Genomic DNA, 7,419 nt, shown 5'->3' with positions numbered 1-7,419 from the left:
ATCACTTTGTGGCCTTCAGTCTTTTGTTTCAAATTACTTTTCACACTTATGACTGACTCTGGGGACTTCAGGCCTCCATGTCAGCTGCTTGCCTCTCAGAACGATCCTTAACTCTGGCAGCCATCAACACTCACTCCAGACTAAGAGTTCCTCTCAGCAATCATTGTCTGAATGTCTGAATGGCTATGCCATGTGCACAAAAACAGGTACTTTAGAAGCTACTTGGCTTCAAGGCGTATATTCCGCACAAGTGGCATACATGATTGCTCTTACTAGAGCATGCCATGTGTCTGCAAGATTCAGAGTCACTATCTATACAGATAGTCAATACAGATTTGGAATTGTTCATGATTTTGGTCAGTTGTGGTCGCAAAGAGGTTTCCTGACCTCTACTGGTTCACCAGTGAGAAATGGTGAAAGAATAAAAGAATTACAGTATGCAATACAATTGCTTGAAGAAAATGGTATGGTAAAATGCAGTGCTCATCTGAAATCACAGGACTACGTATCACTGGGAAATGGATATGTGGATCAAGTCGCAAGGTTTTGCGCATTGAACTGTATATCATTCAAAGACAAATGGGAACTGATGTCTGAAGAAGACACAACATGTACAAGTTACTCAATAAAAGTGACTGACACAATTGAAGAATTGAAAAATTTGCAGAGTAATGTTGACAGGGTGGAGAAAAGAGGGTGGTTGAAGATGAAATGAACACAGAGACAGGACGAGCTATAGATATCAGAAGAGGGCCAAATGGTTCTGCCAAATAGTTTGCTATCACAAATGGCCAGATATTACCATGGTCAGGCACACATTGGAAGGGATGCCATGGTTCATTTTTTCAAAATCGATTGGTTCAACCCCAATTTTAGACAAGCCGCAGAAGCAGTATGTCATCGCTGTGTTATTTGTCAGCAGTTAAATGCGGGAAAAGGGACAGTGGTAAATGTGAGCTACATTGGAAGTGCAGGAGGTCCATTCAGCAGAATGCAATTGGATTTCATTGAGATGCCTGCTTGTGGAGGTTTGAAATATGTGTTGGTGATTGTGTGCATTTTTAGTCATTGGATTGAAGCATACCCTACAAGAAGGAATGATAGCCTCACAGTAGTGAAGTTGCTGCTTAGAGAATTGATACTGCGGTTCGGATTTCCGATCTCTTTAGAATCAGATAGGGGAACGCACTTCAATAATGAGGTGATGAAACTTTTGTGTGCAGCACTAAACACTGAGCAGAAATTGCATCGTAACTACCGTCCTGAAGCATCAGGACTGGTGGAACAGATAAATGGTACTCTGAAATCAAGAATTGCCAAGATGTGTGCAGCTACAAATCTGAAATGGCCAGATGCATTGCCTTTGGTGTTGATGTCAATGAGAAATACACCCGACAGAAAGACAGTACTGTCGCCCCACGAGATTCTCCTGGGCAGGGCAATGAGATTACGAGCAGTTCCAGCCAATGCACTTGTCAATATTACAGATGATATGGTGTTGGACTACTGCAAGGGTCTGGCTGAAGTGGTACGCTCTTTCTCTCAGCAGGTAGAGGCCGCCACACTGCCACCAATTAATGATCCTGGGCACAACCTGAGAGCTGGCGATTGGGTTGCCGTCCGCAAGCACGTGTGCAAGACGTGTTTGGAGCTTCGTTGGCAGAGACCCTACCAGGTGCTCCTGACAACCACGACAGCTGTAAAGTGTGCAGGACTTCCGAACTGGATATATGCAAGTCACACAAGAAAGTGGCATGTCCACTGGATCATAAAGAAGCGTTGTTAAGAGCACCAACAATTGTGAAACAAGTTGAACCAGAAAAGGAACAAAGAGAGCCTGAAATTGATCAAGAGATTGTGGAAATCTGGTTCTCTTACCTCTGTAAGAGACTAAAGTGAAGAATTACAGGAGGGTGTTGGAGATTCAATCTCAACGGACACAGCAGGAGAGCCTGCCTCAGAAGAGGTTCTCCCAGAAGCAGACGGTTCTGTGAAACAAACAGAGCAAGTGCCAGACCAAGAAGGGGAGGGAATAGAGTTGGATCAAAGTCAAAGTGATTTTACTCCTCCTCAGCCTGTTGCAGGTCATTAAGAGAAAAGACTACAGAAAAAGAAAAAGAGAAAAGTCAGATCCTGAGAAGAATATAGAAAAGAAAGGAAGTGGTTGTAAAAGAAACAATATAGGCCAAAACCACGTACTGACACTTTATTTGTGAGAACAAGTGAATGTAGGCATGTGTTTTTGTTTCCGAGTAAGTGGACATTTATGTTGAAGGGACAGGGCCCTGCAATTCCAGGTATTTACTATATTTGTGTACTCAATGCTTATTACCGTCTTCCAAGAGGATGGTATGGGACATGTTATTTGGGAATAGTGTTCCCAAAGATTTACTAGATAAAGGACTTTAAAAGGTTTCTGAAATTGACTGAATTACACCATAAGCCACAGAGGAGGGAATCCTCTTCTGCAATAGTGGGAGATATATTTGGTGAGGTGATTCCTTCACTGGGAGTCATCCTGAATTCGATTAAGATTCAAAAGTTGTCTACTGTTGTGGATAACAAGCTGACAAATTTTACAGGGGCAACGCTCCTGATATATACTGAATTGGCTGCGGATAGAGCTATGATTCTATGTCAGGACCGGAGGCTCCGATTATGCTTTCTCTTTCTTTACTGACTTAAACAGCAGCCAATGAAATACAAGTAACAGAAAAAACTACAATACCTAGGACACCCAATATCCTGTCACATGGTCCAATCACCATCCATGTCCTTTGCTATAAGTCCTTTGACCTATGAAGTCACTTCCTCTTTCTTTGCTGCTTCGCAGCAGATAAGTACATGTTTATTTTCTCTCCGACATATCGATGTGATTGGAATGGTATTTTTATGTATATTGATGTTAGTTAAGCGTCGCGATTCAGCGCGCTTTTATTGTTATTAGCTTTAGCACTCTCGCGCTTCGGATTATTGGCGTTTTGCCAATTTTAGTAGCCCGTTTTTCATGTGGAGCGGGAGCGGGAGCTGGGCTGCCCTCGGGCAGTCTTTTCTCTATTTTTAGTGCGCACACGCGCGCGCACGCATTCGAGCCGATTTCCTTTCGTTTTTGAAATCAATCGGCTCGAGTGTGCTGTGTGCTCGTCTGGGTCTCCCTCCTTGCAGTAACAAATTGCTCCTTGACGCCCAGCAGGCTGAAAACTGACTGGGTTGTAAAATATATAACAGGTTATTGCCTAGAGTGCCCTTCAGGTTGCTCCCTCCACACTTTAATTCAAGGTCTCTTTTGATTGTTTCCTAACCTGAACTTGGGGTTTTTGCACTCCCCCACTTGGTATCTTCATTGAATCAGATTAAACATATTTTTCTTATAAGATTTTATTACTATCTTGCATCATGTCTCAATGGGAAGAGCAGGAAGCTGAATACTACCCAGAGGAGCTGGGCAATCAACTTGAAGTTGATCTGGTGGAGGCCCTTGATACCAGGGTCCAACAATCAGTCAATGATGCTCCAGTGAGAGCTCTAGGCCCATTCTCTGGGCAAATATTTGATATTGCTCGATCACAGGTTTGGTCTCAGGGACAGCAAGAGCCCAAAAAGGTAAAAGACAAAGCAAAAAATCTGGAACCCAGTGCAAAGGTCAGCGGTATCCACGCGGATGCTTTTGAGAAACTGCAGAAAAAACGCAGTGGCGAACATAATTATAGTTCGAGAAAAGGAACTCCCATTTCTACCTCCTCCTGTGATAAAACCTCTTCCTCAGATGACTCTGATGTCCCGGTTCCGAGTAAGAAAAGTAAGAAATTGCCCCCTCCGTCCCAAGTCCTGGACTTTGATCCTACAGAAATTATTCACCCCAGATCTTCTAATTGGCTCCCTCCTCCAGAAGTAGCACAGTATGTCCAATCCAACTTACGTAAGAGTTTTGATAAAGAGGTTAGATCACGTCTGAAAGCGGAATGCCCCAGGCCTGATCTGGAGGGTAAAGTTTCTGAGACCCCAGAGATAGACCCCACCATGGTCACTTTTATGAAGAAGTTCGCTAAGGATCCTAAAAAAAGGATTAGACCGTTCATGGCGTAGCTGGCAAGACAAACTACTGGACCTTTCCGGTCCCTTGACTAAGATCCTCGAACTAGCATATGTAGCCAAGGAATCTGGTACCCCGGTAGACACTGATGTTCTCATCGGGTGGGCACAAAGGGCTGTGTGTCTATTAGGAAATTCTAACTGTGCCATTTCAGCAGAACGAAGGAAATCAGTGCTTATGCGCATTGATCCCAAGTTATCAGATCTTGCGTCCTCAGAGGCGGGACCTTCGGCTGAAGGATTACTCTTTGGATCCTCATTCATCAAGGACTTAGCCAAGTTCTGCTCCACCTTCTCTTCCCTTGACAAAGCGCAAATGTCACTCAAGAAGGTTTTCAAACGAGGCCTTTTTGGCAGGGCCGGTCGTTTCGGAGGACGTATGCCCGGCCGTAGCTCCTTTAACAGTCCCCAAAACTACGACCCTAGAGGCAGAGGGGGTTGGTACGGAGATCAGGACTCCACCTTCTACCCCACAAGACACAGAGGGGGTCGTCCCCGCTTCCGCAGAGGTCACCGCAGGGGACAACAAGGAGCCATCCAAGACTCAAGTTTCTCAGGTGAGCATTATTAATTTTTCTCAGGTCAAACTTGGGGGCAGAATTGCATCTTGTTTAATAAATTGGAAACGGATATCCAGAGATCCGTGGATTCTTCAAACAGTAAAAGGATTTTGTCTAGAGTTTGTCAGTACCCCCAAACAACTCTCTCCCCCCTTACAAATGTGTTTTTCCCAAACAAATCAAGATTTTATAGACAAAGAAGTACAAGCTCTCTTAGGCAAAGGAGCCGTACAATTTGCTTCCCCTCATCCTTTCGGTTTCCTCAGCCCTATTTTTGTAGTAGACAAAAAGGGAGGAGGTCACCGTCTAGTCTTGAACCTAAAGGATTTCAACCAGTGGATCCTGTACAGGCATTTCAAGATGGAGGGTATTCACATGTTAAGAGACATCCTATTAGAAGGGGATTGGATGGTGCGTCTGGATCTAAAAGATGCCTATCTATCAATTCCAATATTTCCTCCACACCGGAGGTTTCTACAATTTCTATGGAAAGATCAATGTCTAGAATTCCTAGCACTCCCATTCGGCCTATCGTCAGCCCCTTGGTGCTTCACGAAGTTGCTGAGACCTGTGATGGAATATCTCAGAACCAAAGGAGTCAGATTGATTATATATCTGGACGATATTCTGCTGATGGCTCAGTCACCTCAAGTCCTAATCTCACACTTGGAGTGGACCATCAGTCTCCTACAACATTTAGGTTTCCTGATCAATGTACAGAAGTCATTGTTGAAACCTTCTCAGATAATAGAGTTTCTGGGCTTCCAGATAAATTCCACTTTATGCCAACTTCTTCTTCCCTCTCAGAAGATATGCAACATCAAGAGGGAATTGAGGTCAGTACTGACATACCAGACCGTATCATTGAGGACCATAGCCAGGATAGTCGGCATATTAGCTTCATCTATTCAGGCGATTTTTCCTGCACCCCTACATTATCGAGCACTTCAAAGGCTCAAGATCAGACACTTACAACAGGGTCTGAGTTACTCAGAACTAATCCCACTGACTTCCGAAGTAAGATCGGAAATTCAATGGTGGCTTCACCACATAGAGGCATGGAATGGCAGAGCAATTTTCGGCTCTCGCCCGGAAGTAGTGATAGAATCCGATGCCAGCAGATGGGGTTGGGGAGCTCGCTGCAACTCCCTAGTGACGGGGGGCAGATGGTCAGAATGGGAAAAATCCCTTCACATCAATTGTTTGGAGCTTCTAGCGGGCTCATTTGCTATAAAGAGCCTCTCTCCGCAGAAAACAGATTGTTGCATACTATTACGGATGGACAATATATCGGCAGTAAGGTATGTCAACAAGTTAGGGGGCACGAAGTCCAGGATTCTAGCGGAGATTGCCAAGGATTTCTGGCATTTTTGCCTAACGCAGCGTTTAGTGGTCATAGCGGAATATCTGCCTGGAGACCAGAATGTCATAGCAGACTGAAACTCCAGATACCTATCAGACTCCAGCGACGGGAAGCTGGATACTCTGATTTTTGCCCAGATAGTGCAGGAATGGGGCAATTGCGAAGTGGACCTTTTTGCCTCTCGTCTCAATTGCCAGATTCAAAAATTTTACAGTTGGCGTCCAGACCCTTATGCTCTAAAGACAAATGCCTTTCTTCAGGACTGGTCCCAGTTTCGGGGTTATGCCTTCCCTCCTTTTCTGATGATTGCCAGAGTCCTGGCTCAAGTGCGGAGACAGAAAACAGAGATTGTTTTGGTGACTCCGTTCTGGAGAGCACAGCCTTGGTTCCCCAGTGCTCTACATTTAGCTTGTGCCTCTCCTCTTCTGATTCCGCCTAGTCTGAATCTTCTCTTGAGTCCAGAGGGCCTTCAACATCCTCTAATCTTGTCAGGGAAGCTAACACTTTTAGCCTGGTTAATTTCAGGTCGAGATGGAATTCCTCAGATGTTTCGCAACAAGCTGCGGAATTCATTAATCAGGCCTGGGCCAGTAGTACACATAAGAGATATGATTCAGCCTGGAGCAGATGGCCTAGTTGGTGTGATGGAAGGGGTGCCAATCCAGTGGAAGCACATATTGGTTTGATTGTTTATTTTTTAGCAGAACTAGCCAGTTCCGGGTTAGCTTACCGGACGGTCAATAATTTTAGGTCTGCCATTTCAGCAGGGCATTCACAAGTAGAAGGTAAGCCCATTGGTGAACATCCATTAATTTGCAAGCTTTTGAGGGGTATACGTCTTTCTAAACCACCTCAGGCAAAATATACTGTTTTATGGGATGTTAATATCATATTCAAATTCCTTGATTCATGGCCTGCCAATAGATATTTGTCTCGCAAACAGCTTTCAGCTACACCAACCATGCTTTTATGCCTTGTCTCTTGTAAAAGAGTATCGGACGTCAGGGCTTTAGATTTAGCAGGCAGAACTTTTTCACCAGAAGGAGTCTCCTTTTCGGTGACAAGAAGAACCAAAACGAATTGCAGGTCAGTATCTTTTCCGGTTTATAAGGAAAATTCAAAATTATGTGTGGTTCAATGTTTGAAGGATTATGAAATTGTCAAAGAGGAATTTCGACAGAATTCTAAGGGTCAATTGTTAATTGCTTTGCAAAAACCTTTTAAACAAGTATCATCAGCTACTTTAGCTAGATGGATGAGATGGTTGATGAATGAAGCAGGTATTGATACCTCTGTATTTGGGGCCCATTCTGCCAGAGGGGCTATGGCTTCAAAATCATTTGCCTTAGGTTCTAGGTTAGAAGACATAATGAAAGCTGCAGATTAGTCTTCAGAAAATACTTT

This window comes from Pleurodeles waltl, chromosome 10 (assembly GCF_031143425.1).
Source record: "Pleurodeles waltl isolate 20211129_DDA chromosome 10, aPleWal1.hap1.20221129, whole genome shotgun sequence".
Classification (NCBI taxonomy): domain Eukaryota; kingdom Metazoa; phylum Chordata; class Amphibia; order Caudata; family Salamandridae; genus Pleurodeles; species Pleurodeles waltl.
This window is presented reverse-complemented; position numbering follows the sequence as displayed.